This window comes from Propithecus coquereli, unplaced genomic scaffold (genome assembly GCF_000956105.1).
Source record: "Propithecus coquereli isolate 6110/MARCELLA unplaced genomic scaffold, Pcoq_1.0 Scaffold224, whole genome shotgun sequence".
Taxonomy (NCBI): Eukaryota; Metazoa; Chordata; class Mammalia; order Primates; family Indriidae; genus Propithecus; species Propithecus coquereli.
This window is the reverse complement of record NW_012147634.1, coordinates 5690989-5707431: the sequence shown is the minus strand read 5'-3', so window position 1 is coordinate 5707431 and position 16443 is coordinate 5690989. Positions and strand designations below refer to the sequence as shown.

The following is a 16443-nucleotide window of genomic DNA, read 5'->3' as shown; positions in this document are numbered from 1 at the left end:
ATCATTGAACATTGAACTTCTTTGAGTACAACAAACTGCATATGCGGCGGTGGTCCCACGAGATTATAATACCATATATTTATTGTACCTTTTTTATGTTTAGATACACAAATACCATTGTGTTACAGTTGCCTACAGTATTCCACATGGTAACATGCTGTGCAGGTTTGTAGTGTAGGAGCAATAGGCTATACCATACAGCCTAGGTGTGTGAGTACACTCTACAATGTTCACATAACAAAATCACCTAAGGACACATTTCTCCGAACAAAAATCCCCATCATTAAGTAACACATGACTGTAATTAGAAAAAAAATAGCTGGGAAAAAAAGAATGGTAGCCCATATATCAGGGAAAGAGGAAAGGTATTTACCATGCATCCTGGGGGGAGAGAAAGAATGACAAGGAACAGTAAACTCTGGCATTATAGCTGCATTCCCCCACTGGGGAGAAGGAAGAGAGTTAAGGTATGCATTTAAGTAGGTTTCTGGGACAAGGTATAAATGGGAGACAAGTGTCACCAGCTTCAAGTCATAAAATCAGACAAGGGAAACAAAGTACTTCTTGGCATGCACCTAATCAGCAATAGAGTAAATGCATGTACAAGTCTATCATTGAAATTGCAGTGGAGGCAGATTCTGAAACATTTCTAAGGGAATTATACTTACATAATATACGCAAAAATAAAATGTAAACGTAAAAATGAGGGTATTTTGTAGGTCTGTGACCTCAGAGTCTCCAATTCTATGTTTCTCTAAGGCCTTACGTTATTTAACTGCAAAATCTCCCATCCCAGGGGTTTCAGGAACCCTTAGGCTTAAGGAGAAGTAACTGGTGTGCTGCAGTAGGCAGGGCCAGGTGAGCAAGGAAGCTTCTCCGGGCAGCAGCATTTGAAACAGACCTTGGAGGATGAATGGGAGATGAGTGGGTAGAGGACAGGGCCACCTGGGCAGGGGGCCCAGCTTGTACAAAGGTATGTAGGGTAGCACACATGACACATAAAGGACAGGCCAAGAGCTGACCAAGGGAAGGCAAGGCGGGGAGGAAGGGGAAGCCAGGCAGTGGGGCGGGGCCCATCTCTGCAGGGCCTCATTCATCACAACAACGGGGAGCCTGGGATTTCTCCTGAGAAGAAAGGGAAGCTAACACAATTCGGGAGCAGGGTGGTATGTCCTGAGCTGGCTTGTGACTTCAAAAGGCAAGGCAGGAGAGGGGTCACAACCTGGGCTCTCTGGAGAGTGGCTCTGGGGGTCTCCGCACTCTGCTTTGCTCTTATGTGTATTATCCTTAAGACAACTTTGACAGTCTGTTTGGCCACGTCATAAAACAGAGGTTTATTCAGTTCTGCCCCTAAGAAGCCACGAAACACTTTCTGGCTACAGTTTCTCTATCTGTTGTTGAATCAGGACATGACACCTCCCCTAGCTACCTCCTAGCTAAGAAGAGCTGCCGTATTTTTGACATCTTACTGTGTGCCAGGCTGTGCGCATATACAGGATCTCATCTAATCCTCACAATGACCTTACCGAGAAGGAACTATTAATATCCTGACCACACAGATGAAGAAACAGAGGGTCAGGGAGGTGACACGACTCCCCTTTGGTCTTATTCGTGGAAGTGACACAGCCAGAAGATTGCTGCATTTCACAGTAACTCCGGAGGCGAACCTTGTGAGGCTCCCCTTGGATCCTATTTAATAGGCGTTACTCTGGTCGTAGGAAACAGTGGGAAAACCCTTCCATCCTGCCTGGCAAAAGTTTCACTTTCTGCACAATGTGTTTCCCTTCCCTCTCCTGTCCAGATGGTGCTGCCACGCTGTGTTTGGAATACCGGGTTACGGATTTTAATTGCGTGGCCTCTCAGGCCTCTGCAGAAGACAGCAGCGTGGGGAACACATTCAGCAATGTCGCCCTCGCCTTCGGCAGCGCCCTGACCCCACTTGCTCTCCTTTCACGTCGGCGTCCCACCAGTGACTCAGAAACATGTTGTCCCTGTTGTGCACGGGCGTTGTCCTGACTTCCTGTTAGTGCGTAGCTCTTATTTTTAACTGCACTGGGATTAAATGACTGAGCCTACAGTAAAAGTGGAACCAGAAGTCCCCAGAAACCCTGAGGCAGAAGAGGTCAAATGGTTTTGATTTTGCGGTGTTTCCTTTGATGAGAAACAAGGTTAACGTAATAATATAATTAAGGCGGCTGTAGCGTGATGGGGAGAATGTAAGAGCTGAAGTCAGAAAACCAACTCCCCTCCCATTTTTCTGCTGAATTTAGAGTTGTTTCTGTCTAATTGAGATATAATGCAAATTCTACAGTTTGAATTATATGAGTATTTGAAAAGGTTTTTAGTACATTCACAAAGTTGTACAATTATAACTCTGATTGGGGGACATTTAAATCACCCCCAGAAAGTAACACCGTACCCTCTAGCAGTCCCTCCCCAAGCTCCTTTACTGTGTGTCCACAACATCTAAAGTTGTTTGCTCCTCTTCCCTCCCCTCTCACTCCCCTCCCCCGAATCCTCCAGCTGTCACCAGCCTGGTCACCGGAGATGAAGGCCTTCCAGCTGAGCACGGGGCCAGGGTCATTGTCCTTTCACTGACCATAAGGCTGGCTCTGCCATCCGGCACCGTGTCGTCTCTGACAGCAGGGAAGCTCCACCATCTTGCCGTGGCTGATGTGCCGGGGGCAAGGTACACAAGCAGTGCGGGGACGGGAAGCCCCACGCGTGAGCAGCCCTCACGGCGAGCGTGGTGTCTGGGGCCCGGCGCGCTGGAGAAATGGGCTCTCCAGGATCCCTAGGACCAGACTGAGGGACTGCAGCGCACTGTGTTCTCGCCCACACCCCAGTCTCATGCCTTCTCCTGTTGATGGGAGCACATTTTCCCCACTCTGGGTTTTCACGCTCTGAACCCCAAGACGTGCAGTGTACAAGAGACATTTCTCTCCGGCCCCTCATGCCCTCCTCCCCAGGGGAGGGAGACTTAGCACCATCGTGTGTAATATAATGCATAGGTCTGGCTCTGCTTGCCATTGTGGGACCCTCCCCTAGAACGCAGTGCCCAGGCGGCAGAGAGCTGGTCTGCTCTTCGCTAGCGCACGTCCAGCCGCGCCGAAGCAGAGCAGATGCTCTGTACATGTGCGCTGCGTGAAGGAAGGCGACAGTGTCAGGGAAGTGGGAAAGCGGCATGAAGTCAGCGGTCAAAACCCAACACCGAACAGTCTGTCACTAACGTAAGAAGCTCTGCATGGCCAGGCTCATGTTTCTTTACAAGTATGTCTTTATCATATTTAAAAATGTTCTTCGTGGGCCCTTAGCACAACAGGGCCATTGTGTGGAGAGCCCAGGGCCGCAGCCGGAGTTGGCTGCTACAACCTGCCCGGCTGCCCTTCTGCCCCCGGGACGGGACTCGACTGAGCCCTGCGGTCGTGCTCAGCGGGCCCTGCTCTGCAGGCTGAGCCAGTGCGCATGCTCACAGCAGGCCCCAGCCGTCCTGGTATGGTGTCCTCTCCGCTCAGCGCAGCAGCGATGCGCCAGTCAGCTGTTTTCCAGCCTCTGTAGGGGCCCTGACGCCCCACTAGAAATGCAGTGATGTGAGGAACATCCCAGTTAGGGCAACTCCTCTCAGAACTGAATGCGGTTGGAAGCTGCTTGACGTGGCGTGTAACACCCCACGGGATGTGCTCTGGTAACAGCAGGGACCGCCTCAGCTGCCTTTGCAGGTTCCCTGTGTTGAGTGAGGTGCACGTATCTGGAGCCAGAGCTGAATTTCGCAGACCACAGCGGACAGGTTTAGGGGTGACACGCTTGCTTCACTGCTCTTTGCCCAGGCAGGTGCTCCTCTAAGTAACAGTTCTGCGACTCTTTGAAGGGGATCCTGCCCAGGGTGCCCAGGTACCTCAGTCCACGCCCCCAACCCCACACTGTACCCCACAGTGCACCATTCCTACAGACCCATCTTAACTTCCAACCTTGCCCCCAGCCCCATGGTGGCCTCAGCAGCCACCACCGGGAACTAAGAGGTACCACTGGGGGAAAATGGTGTTTGTTTTAGCCAAATTTCCTCAAAATAAGAAGAGTCCAGTCTGTGTCTGATACTATCCAAGGACATCCCAAACTCAGCCATAAATTTCACTTCCATGATTCCTCGTGGAGCATCAAGGCAATCCACACCAAGTCTTTTACCCAATGGAACCTTTGTCTCCTAGCTTCTGCGGTAACCTAGGCAATCCAAATTCAAAAACAGAAAGTGAAGGCCATGCGGAAACTGGGTCATCATCTCTTAATGGTGTTGATTTAGCGGAGAATCTAGGCCAGTGACATTTTGTCACAGCCTACATTGTGGTAGAGCCTTTCATTATACATGGAACTCCAGGCAAGGTTGATTTTCTTGGCTTGTAAATGAATGCATTTCTCCTCATCCTTGCCAAAGAGAGTGGAAAAACACTTTTATAAGCTGGTCTACTAACATTAGCCTTAACTGGCTGGGTGACCTATTTGGCTCTGGGTTTCACTGGCCATCAGTTGTGTCTGGATGGTTGGTGTGCAGCCACCATGGGTTTGTTTCTAACCCAGGCTTTCAGGATAGAGCCTTTTTATCTTTCTCCCTTACCTAAACAAAGAGCAATAATCAGAGTGTGTTTAACAACAGAAGAATGAGAGTAAGCAAATTTGACTTTTAAGGCCATGACGTCAAACAGGAAAAAGCATCGGTTTGGTCTTGCAGGTAGTGACATGCAGGTTTGGGCTATACATGGTTCACCGGGTGTCAGACTATGAACTCCCTGACATGAGCCCAACAGACACACAAGGAGAGTCTGTTAGACCAGGAAGTATATTTGCCCCTCAGGTAAATATGCAAAATAATCTGCTCTTGAAAATGTGACTGTGGCAAACATTACTTTGTTACATCAGCCTCATAGCAGGCAGCAACATTTGCTATGGCTTGACCTTAACAAAGCCATATGGCCTATTAATACCAACTTTCAATGAAGTAAATTCAAGTCCACAAATATTTCATTATCTCAAAATACGACTTCTGGCTTGTCAGTAATGGTTACTAACATTTTCCAAACTTTTTGGGTTATGAGGTTAATTTTTCTTGAAGATTCCCAGGTCAAGTGGCCTTCACTGATTCCCATCCCTCTGGGTAGAACTGGCCACATTGCTCCCGCAGCGCCCATACACACCTTTATTAAAGTGCACATTGTTGACACATCCGGTTTTATTCATGTCTGTCTCCCCTACTGTTTCTTGAGCTTATTGAAGGTCAAGGTCATATTTTGATACATGTGTCTTCTCAGTGCTTAGTACAGTACCTGGTACAAAGCTGGCATCAAATATATGTTTGCTGAGTAAGTGAGTGAATAAAGCCTCCCACAATAGTGCACAATGTATGGTTTCTGTGGTCAGCTTAATTTCTTTTGCTAGACAAACTATGGCCCATAATCAAGATTGAAAAGTTAAAATATGAATAAGAATAACTTTCATTTCCCATTTTCTTCAGCCCACAATGTTTTCTTCCAAACACACTTTCCTTCAAAGTGCATTTATTTTTAAGATCTTTTTAAACGTTTATCTTATATAAAGCCGTAAATTATCTACAAAGATGGGTATAGTCAACTATGTAACAAGAAACTGGATTTGTGTCCAGGCTCTGATGCTAATCAACTGTGTCACATTAGGAAAGTCACTTCCTCTCCCATTGAAAACAACTAGGGGTGGCAGATGGTTTCATCTCAGAGATCAACCCCAACCCATTGGTGATGACCAGATAAAATACTGTGTTGAGGATTTTGAAATCCTATTGACTTCAGTGGGAAAGAATGCTGGCTCTAATGAGTGATATCTGTTGAGGGTATGGTGGGAAAGTGATGGGAAAACAGGCCAGATATTAGCCATCTTAGTACAAATGATCTCAGGTGTTCCTTTCAAGCTCTAAAATCCTGATTTATTTTTTAGTAATTCACAGACTACCCAGGATCTTTTACCATTTATAACAAGCACATACAGCTAGAATATATTACTAGATCTTGGCACTACGCAAAGTGCTTTGCAAGGATCGTCTCACGTCCTCCTTACAACAATGCGATGGGGCCCATGCTATTATAATATTATTCACATGATACAGAATGAAGAAACTGAGGCTCAAAGAAAGTTGAATGGCTTGCAAGATCACACAGCTATCACAGTGAAATTGAGATTCATACCCTGAGCATCTTTCTCCAAAAATCGTGTTCTTAATCACTATGTTGGCTTAGCTAGTCTACTTTTGGCTTCCTTCTTGATAAAACAAACAAACAAACAAACAAACAAAAAAACACTAACGTAATGCCTGCAATAGAAAAAAAAATAAGTATGTTCATGTGACAGGAAACTGCTTGTATTTTACTCTGATAGACAATGATTTGCAACCTTAAGTAATGAAGGGCAGTACAAATATTGACCATTCCTGAATCGCTGCTATTATAGGCAAGCTGTTTGAAATACACACATCTCTGGGAAAATTCAGACACATAATCATTGTTCAGCAGTACTACTGAGTTAATGAAGTTGGGATATTTCCAGTAAAATAAAACAGGAAATGAAAATGTTAAGAACTTCAGGTGGGGCCTCAATGCTAACAGGTCATTCTTTCAGATAGTTGGTCACCAACTTTGCCTCTCACACACCCTCCTCGGCCCCCTCCCTGTCCCACACTCCCTGATGCTCAGCATATGATCTCCTCTCTAATTTGCCCACTCAGTTCCTAGTCCTTTAGGCCAAATAAACTTATCCGTGCATTACACCCCTGCCAGTCCATAGCAGCAAGCTAACCTGGAAACAGCTTTTCTAGGCTCAGATTATAAGAGGCACTCTAATTCTCCGAATTCAGCATGGTGGCTTCCCAGAAATTGCTATGCACGGACAGGTCCCCAAATTCAACTGACCAATAGGTGGAGCATGAGATCCGGCCACACTTCCTTTCACTGAAACCTGAGAAGCACCTGCCACCCGCAAAGTTATTATAGAAAAGGGCATTCCCACTGATGCCCGGAGGGGTGGGAGGATGTGCATTCTACTTCACAGAGAAAGATGCTCCCTTTTGTTGCATTTCACACATGCATTTTCTTGTATCTTTACTCACCATTTTCCCACTCCTCTCTATCCAAGACCAATCGTCCCATCATCTAGGCTCTGACCTCACCCTTTATAATGCGCTTCCCTTCTATTCTTGGGGTGTGGGTTTAAATTAATTTCCAATTATTCATTAAATACACTAGCAGATTCTCCTTTGAAGAAATTAAGACGTTACAGATAGGCCTAAAGTCTTGTAGATAGTTGAAAATATGAATCTTGAAGGAGGTGTCTGGGACTAGCAGCTTAAATGGTCATCGAAGTTGTGGTCATCAGTGATAATCGTGCAAAGAATTTTCTCCTCTATCTTAAGCTCTTTAAAAAATAGCTTCCTCCCCCTCAAATTGCCTCAAATCACTCTCACCTTTAGAAACAAAACCAACAAACAAAACCTCCAAATCCTCCCTTTTTCCTAAATCTTCCTCTAGTTATCACCTCATTTCCTCCTCTCCTTTTAAAGTTTTCTCTGCATCCTTCCATGTATGCAGTTTCACTACAGTGTATCTAGTCTGTTTGACCTAATAACAAAGAACACACCTTTACACCAAGAGCTTTAAAAAAACAAAACCCAAGCTTACTTTATTGCTGGTTTCTGCTACCCCTTGGCCCAGAGAGCTGGGAGTAGGCGCAAACGAGAAGGCATTGCACAATCGCACCCACCAGCTGTATTCTCAGCTAGACACACTGAGGGCCCTGGGAAGGTAAGGAGCTGCTTCTTCCAGTTAGAGCACATAGAGCATCTGCACCAGGAGTTCCCAGCACTCTGTAGAGCACGCAGCACAGCTGGAGAGCAGGTCATTGCTCAGTTAAGCACTTCCTTTGCCCAGAGCTTATCTGGGTGTAACTGACTATTACCAGAAGTGCCCAGCGAGCTCACTTCTCTACTTCACCCCAATCAGTCATGCTCATGTGTTCACTCTTACATCATCATGTAACACACCAATCAAATTTTTTACACTTTGAAGCCTAAGATCCTTCTGATTTATTCTGGTGACCCTCCAAAAGGAGTCACAACATGTGAGGTATTAAGTTAGTAAATCCCCAGGCCGAGAAAGAAGACCCAAAATTTTCTCTGCCTATATCATCCCACAGGTACACAAACCAGAAATAAATTCTCTGTATAAAAGGATAACCAATTGTCTTTATAAAATTTAGTAAATATTATCCATCTTTCCCCTCAAAATTTAAAATATCACCTTTATCATAAATCTCATTTTCAACTCACAGGGCCCTGTTTTTGTTTTTAGTTTCTTTCATATTTAATTTTAGTCCAGTGTCAATACCACACTGTTTTACTTGCTCTAGTTTTTATTACGTTTTGATATTTGGTAGGGTAAGTGCCCTTTTATTATTACTTTTAGGCAAAAATACTTTAGGGAGGGAACCAGACTACACGTTTTACTTCCATATGAACTTTAGAATCGGCTTGTTATTTTCTATTAAATATTCTTTTTGAAATAGCATGAGCACATCAAATCAGTGAAAATGAATTGGGCTTTAAAATATTTCAGTCTTGGGGAGAAATAGTCATATGGAGATAAGATAAAATTATATTCATTACTCTCACTATGTGTTAGGATACTTTAATATGGATGAGAGTAATGCACAAACAAAACCACCCAAGTACTTACAGAAATCATGGGTGAATTCCTGTATAAACTGAGACTGTTAAGAATTTTCCTATGATAAGGAAGAAGATTGATAAAGCTGACTACAAAAAAAAATTTATAAAAACAAACCTCTGCAAATGACAAAGTAGACACATGGCAACTGGGGAAAAAATATTAGCAACTTATATCACAGGTAAAGAATTGATATGCTTAATATACAAAGAGCTTCTGAAAATAGAGACGAGACCAATAACATTATAGAAAAATAGATAAGAGATAAAGGATAGTAGTAAGAGAGAATGCAACTTAAAACTTTTGTCAAATGCTGGCTGCCGAAACATCACCAGCACAACCACCTACTGGTAAGACAAAGCCAAGTTCATTGCTTACATTGGTAAGGAAGAATAAGAGAGAACACCACTTCAATAGAGCTTTCATAGCATCTTGCAGGGAGAGAGCAAGGTAGAATTTTACTGAGACTGGAAAAGTTGGATTAAGGTAGGTCTTTCTGTTCGGGGTGGTGGGGGAGCTTGATTAAAATTGGGGAAGGATCTTGATATACAGTTTAGAATCATGGTATATTAGTGGCAACCACATGGTGGATTTTGAGGTGATGGATTCAGAATCTTAGGACATAAACTATCTGTTGATGCTTTCTATTGAAGAGCTGATGGGTCTTTTCAGGAGATTTTAAAGAACAACCAAGTTATTTGCCTGGAAAAGAGTATCTTGGAAGAATAAAGTTATGCTAAAAAAGACAATGAACTAGTAAAGTGATGTTCACATAGACAGTAAGCTGTGTGGAGGATAAGCAGTGTCAGTCCTCAGTGTCCACACTGTGGTGGGGTAGATGGTTTCGATTCTTACAATACTGAGACCTCCAATTTCAGCTTAGAGATGTAGAGAGCTAGAAAGAGTGTGTCCTCTCCTTTACAACTAGAAAAAAGATGGATAAGCTGCAAATTAATGGCTTTTCTTGTTCCAGGAGAGAATTAAGAATGCAGGACAAACAACTCACCCAAGACTAGAGAGAGACAAGCACCTACTGGGAGAACAGGACCTAAGCATTTGTTACCTGGAATATATGCTGTCAAATGCCATATAAACCAGTGAGAAAATTCAGCTAGAAATTGTTAACAAATTGCTAACAAACTGTGGGATAGTGTAAGAGTGTGGAGCCCTTGGGGACACAGATGGGGGTGTATTTCTACTTTTCTCCTCACTAGGTTCTCACAGGGGAGACTGGAAGAGTCCTCAGAAAACGCCTCCTCCTGGGGTTGGTTGAGGGAAGACAACAGCAACCACTGCAAAAGCTCCACGTAGACTAACTTCCCCACCTTCACAAAAAAAGAAAAGTCTCAGTCTATATGGGTAAGGCTATCAAAACCTGTATCTGAGGGCATGGGTGGAAACCCACTGCAGCTAGAGGAGGGAGGCATGGGGGTAAGGCCAGAACAGTAACACAAGCTAGGCTTAACATTATGTCTGAAGGAGGGGCAGGAACACCTGTGAAGGCCACATCTGAGAGACCCAGGTTCATAGTGCTTGCAGTTCACAGACTGATGCTTAATGAGAACATCAGAGAATACCCCCTTCCCCACCCCTCACCACCATACTAACAGGCATCAAGTGAAAATAACAGAAGAATACAATTGGGAGAGGTGCAGGAAACAGACACTCGCTAGGGAGCAGTGTAGAGGGAAGACTCAAAGACAAGCAGGGGACAAACACAAGGTATCACTAGAGGAAGTTGAACCTCTGGAGCACAGAGGTAAGTGAAGCAACAAGCCCAATTCCTTACTAGAGTAATCCAACTCTGCACACTAAAGGCCAAGCAGAAGGAAAAGTGTGCTTACCTCCAAGCATAAAAGTTATTTACATCGGTATCTAATGTTCCGTTCAACATGTCTGGATTTCAACAAAAATTTATGAGGCATACAAAATGGCAAGAAAAAAGAGATCAAACAATCATCAGAATGAGACTTAGATATGACATGGGAAATTTAAAATTCACTATGATTAGTATGTTAAAGATGCTAATATAAAAGGTAGACAGCCTGCAAGATCAGATAAGTAATTTCAGCAGAGCTGGAAACTATAAGAAGGAACCACATGGTAAAGTTAGAAATAACAAACACAGTAATAGAATTAAAGAGTGCTTTTGATGGGTTCATTAGTAGATTCGATACAACCAAGGAAAGAATCCATGAATTTGAAAACAGGTCAAAGATATTATGCAAACTAAAACACAAAGAGAACAAAAGAGTGAACAAAAAGAATAGAGTGCTCAAGAGCTCTGGACAACATAAAATGGTCTGACATGCATATAATAAGAATTCCAGAATATAAAAGAGTGAATGGGGCAGAATAAATACTTGAAAAAATAATTGCCAAGAATTTTCCAAATTTAGTAATAGACACAAAAACACAGATCCAAAAAAGTCCAGAAAAAATTTAACACATCTGGAGAAAAAAAGGCACATTACAGAGAAACAAAGCTATATATTACAGCAGACTTCTCATCAGACCATGTAGGCAAGAAGATAATGAGGTGACATCTTTAATAAGCTGAAGGAAAAAAAAAAAACCTGTCAACTCAGAATTCTTTACCCAGTAAAAATATCCTTTACAGTGAAAGAAAAAGAAGACTTTCTCAGACAAACAAAAACTGAGGGAATTCATTGCCAGCAGACCTACACTACAAAAAATATTCAAAGAAGTTCTTCAAGGAGAAGGACTATGATACAATTAGAAACTTGGATTTACACAAAGAAATGAAGAGCATTGGAAATGAAATAAATAAAGATCAAATAAAATCTTTCTTTTTGTTATTTTTAATTGATCTTGTACAATAATAACAGTAACAATGTATTTTGCATTTATAGAATATGTAAAAGTGAAATGTATGATGACAGTGGCACAAGGGATGGGAGGAGGGAATTGTGAATATAATACACTCTTATAAGGTCCTGACTCTGTATGCGAACTGGTATGATATTACTGAAAGGTGGACCCAGATTATTTTTAGAAATATTGTAAAACCTAGGGGAAACACTAAAGTAGTTTTTAAAAGAGATATAAATAAGTCAATAGAGGAGATAAAATGGAATAAAAAATTGTTCAGTTAAACCTAGAGAAGGCAAAAAAAATGGGGGGAAAAAAAGCAAATGGAACAAATCGAAAACAGCTAGCAAGTTAGTAGCTCTTAACCCAACTACATCAAAAGTCACTTGAGATGTGAATAATTTAAAGTAAAATACAGAGATGGTATCAGAGTAGATAAAAAAGTGAGACGCAACTATATGCTGATTATAAGAAATCTGCTTTAAATGGAAAGATATAAGTTAAAAATAAAAGAATGGAGAAAGATATACCAAAAAAACACTAACCAAGAGAAAGCTGAAGTTGCTATGTTAATTTCAAATAAAGTAGACTTCAGAACAAGGAATATTATCAAAATAATGTTATAAAATTATAAAGGGGTCAATTCTCCAAAAAGATATAACATGCACTTAACAACAGAATTTTAAAATACATGAGACAAAAACTGAAAGATCTGAGGGTATAAAAATACAAATTCATAATTCTAGTTAAACATTCTTCTCTTGGTAATTGATAGAAAAAGTAGGCAGAAAATCAGTAAGGATGTAGATGACGTGAATAATACTATCAACCAACTTGATCTAATTGAGATGGAAACTTAGCACTCCAATATGGGTGAACTTGTCAGAGATTCTAGCTTTAAAGTGTTAATTTGAACAGCTGGGAGTGGCTCCAACAGTTTTCTCTATTGGTTGAAAAACCTGGACTCAATCATGGCCTCCATTAAATTAAGTTCAGTTGCCAACATTTTCTTGCTATAATATAGAAGAAGGAATCCAAAGACTTAAGGGAAAAATAACATAAGAATGAGTTTGCTGTGTGGGATCTGCCTAGCCATCCCTCATTATGCCTCCTGGGAGGGGCCACAGGGCCCTGTCCTCAACAAACCTCATACATTGGCGAGGAGAGCCTGACATCCATTACAAGTCCTCTGGTGACTACCATCTACAGCTGGGGGGCTGAGAGTAGGAGGTGCTCTGTTGACATAGACCTCCTGATTTAGTGGGGATGATGGGATCCCAGAGTGGCAGAGACAAATAAGGGGCAGAAATTCACGGTAGGCATGTCATCAAAACAGGCAGCAGGGTGGGAGTAGAAATCAAGGTCTACCTGCAGGACAGGTAGACCTGCAGGACATTTGGTGGTGGCTAGTTGGTCATGCAGGCCCTAGCACTGAACAGATGGGAAGCTCTTAATACAAAAGCTGTACTCTGTCAACAAATCCACTGAAAAGGATTTTCCTCAAAAAAAGAGAAAAAGACTTCATTCCAGCAAGCAATTTGCAAACCTAATTGAGATGCAGCCTTCAGTACAAAACAAAGGTCACTCCAAGAGAACAAAGACAGGGGTTGTCTTTTATGGAGAAAGTTCCCATAGAGGTTCTCACTTTGGTCTGCTATGCAAATGAGGGATGCGAGCTTGTTTAGTTCTGATTGGTCCATGCAGGTCACAGTCTACTGGGTAGGTCCAGGTGGTGAGATGAGAGTTACTCAGGTCCTATAAACAGGAACAGACAGAGACGAAAATAACAAAGTTATATGGGTATGTGGTTTCTTTGGCAATGCAGAGTACGTGTGTGGTCACGTGTGTGACCTCTAGTCGGCAAATGGCTACTTGACTCCATTTTAAACTTAGGCCCAGTTAGCCACTCAGGATCCATCTTGAGGGACTGGCTCTCTCAGGGTTCACAATTTAATCTGTATAATAATATCGAAAAATATATAGATTTTGTGATCAGTCATACGACTTGGAGAACTACAGGGTAAAATCATGACTCAATTCCCAGACCTTATCCCAGCGGTGGGCAACCATCTTCTTTAAAGGGCCAGATTGTAAATAGTCCAGGCTTCAAGGGCCATCTCTGTCACAGCTACCCAGCTCTGCCACTGTAGAGTGAAAATAGCCACAGACAGCATGGAAAGGAATACGCATGGCTATGTTCCTAGGAAACTTTCCCAGTGGTCCCTGGAATTTGGATTTCATATAATTTTCATGTATTATGAAATATTATTATTATTTTAATTTCTTCAACCATTTAAAAATGTTAAAACCATTCTTAGCTTGCAGGACATACGAAAACAGGAAGCAGGTCAGATTTGGTCTGTGGGCTGTCATTTGCCAAACCCTGTGTGAGCAATCCACAGACCTGAAGCCCCTTGGATACCAACCCTAGCTGGATTCAACCCCGGTTTTCCAAGTCCCTTTGGATGCCGTATTCTCAGCTGCCAACCACTCTGCGCCAGTGCCTCATTCATGGCCTCTTCCTCTCTCCCACGGACCCCACTGAGGGGGCCATACCAACTATGGCTGTGCGTAGAGTTACAGGAGCTCTTCCAGCTCGACAACTCCATTCTTTACCTCCAACAATTCCCCTTCCCATGTTTTTCCCCGTCCATGCAACCTTTCTCTCTGTTCCTACCCAGTTACTATGCCATAGCTGTGCTCCCCAATAACCTTGCCCTGGTGACTTGCAGCACGATGACTCCTCCTTAGCAAACACAGAAGCAGAAATAGCCATTTGGCAAAAAGTTGGGAAAAAGACCACACAATGTACCAAATGTTGTTAATTTGCTGGTTGTGCTTCTCTGCTCTTCACAGTCTGTACAACTATGTAACCTCTGAAAAGATAACTTGTCTGATTTATTCTATCCAAATCTGTAGCATATTTGCATAATCAGTATTTCTGCATGCCCATTGCTAGATATAAGTACATAGATGAGCATTAAAAATCTGACTGGCTGCATCTCAACTCGTGCTTCCACAATATCCAGTTCTCCTTAACTTCTCATAGTTTGTTTTGCTTACATGAGGTGAAAACGTCTTTCTCCACCGACCTGTTGTGCAGCTCTGGTCCTGGTCTCGTCCATTTATTCTTCTGCGTTTCTTGACCATCTTTGCTTTTCGTTCCTGTTGGTACCACCTGATTTCACTTCTCCATTCTCCTGCATACTGTAGTATGCGTGATGGAAAGACACTGATTAAGAGAGGAGAGAGCTATTGAGTTCTAGTCCTGGCTAAGTTCCTTGGTATCTATGCAACCTTAGCAAATCATGCGCCTCTCTGAAATTCAGTTTATTCAATTGGAAATGGGATAATATTGTCCCTGCCTATTTCACTGGAGTGAAGTGAGTATCAAATGAGACAATACATGTTAACGTGCTTCCTAAAACACTATTCAAATGTGAAGGCCTTGTTCTATCTTTCTCTGAATCCCACTGTCATTGCTGGTGCCATGACCCCCTTCAGCCTTATGGAATGATACTCGGGCAAATCTCACCTCCCTTATGGGATTGTAAATTCTTGTGGGGATGGAGTGTGGCCTTCTCATCTACCAGTTGCTAATGCTTGAAGCAGTCAGCCTCGTACTGTGTACTGAAGCATACAAACAGCGCATGGCCCCTGCCCACGAATGCTGCAGTCTGGGTCGAGAGACAGGTAGGAGGCACCTTGTCCCTCTGCAAACACATGATGCTCTTGCAAGTTCCCAATTATGATGGACCACAAATAAGAAAACTAAGAGATAGATGGTGCCTGGAAAGGTGCTTTGTTTGCCTGAATCACAGCTGTGTCTTGATGGAGGAAGAGAGAGGCAGCAGGAGGTCTGCAAGACAACAGGTCTGTGAGATGTGGCTCACGTTGCCAGCTGCATGATGATTCCACAGGAAAAGGGTCCTTTCTGCATAGGGCCTACCTCAACCTACACAGACGGTGCTCCAGGAAGACCCCTCAGTACCTCACTCATCTCTTTGGAGACTTGATCCTCCCTTTGAACCAAGAGCACCACTATCTTCAAAGGCATCCCTCAGCAGTGACCAGTGACAACATTGCTCTGAGGTAGGGCACTCTGGGAGGAAAGAGCAAAAAGAAGCCAGTGAGTGTCAGAGCAAGCATTAGAACAGGGGTTTCCTGAGCCCAGAGTTCTCACTGTTCTGTGTTGCCTTTTCGAATGTAAGAAGAGTCCCTAAAGAAGGCAGAGCTGTGAGGGGCTTCATAGGTTTGATTTGGATAGGTCAGAACCAGAGTTCATTCATGCATTCAGCAAACACCTTCTGAACTCAGCCAGGTACTGAGTTAGATATGAAGGTAAGTGAGGGACACAGGCCCTGCCTTCAATCCCAGTGGGCAGACGTATAAGGCAGGTTTACACAAAGCCCTATGGGAACCCAGAAGGGAGCGTTAGCTCTACCAGGGAGCAAGGAGAAGGTTTCACGGCACCTCTGGGTCACAAATGAGAAATTCAGCAGGCTTAGGAGAGAGGAAAGAGTATGCCAAGCACAGGCAAAGGTATGGAGACATAAAAAGGCACCTGCAAGATCAAGGAATGGTTGGGAGAAGCGCATGTGGCAGAGAGGGGAAGAGGTGAGGTGGGTGGGTTAGGCTAGGCTAGCTCATAAAGGGCTTTTGCCATGTGCCAGAGAGCCAGTCAGCAAGAGGGGTGTAGAGTCTGAGTGTAGGAATTCCCTCTCCAGGCTTTGGGGCCTTAGGAAACCTTTTCCTATTCCCCTGATTAACTAATGCAACTAGTGCATCCCAGACCACAGAGAGGAACAGACCAGTACCTGACATTCTCAGGGCTCCCCTGGTTTTCTTTCAGCAGAAGCCAAACAGGAGTGGCAGC

The 16443-nt window shown here is 43.3% G+C and overlaps 1 long non-coding RNA gene across 1 annotated transcript; it reads right to left on the bottom strand.

Annotated features, from left to right (window-relative positions):
• Nucleotides 1-12651: 12651 nt before the first annotated feature.
• Nucleotides 12652-16443, bottom strand: LOC105810981. Its single transcript, XR_001137528.1, has 3 exons — nucleotides 16385-16443; nucleotides 14660-14799; nucleotides 12652-13322 (listed from the first exon to the last, which is right to left on the bottom strand). It is a non-coding gene; the product is annotated as an uncharacterized LOC105810981 (long non-coding RNA).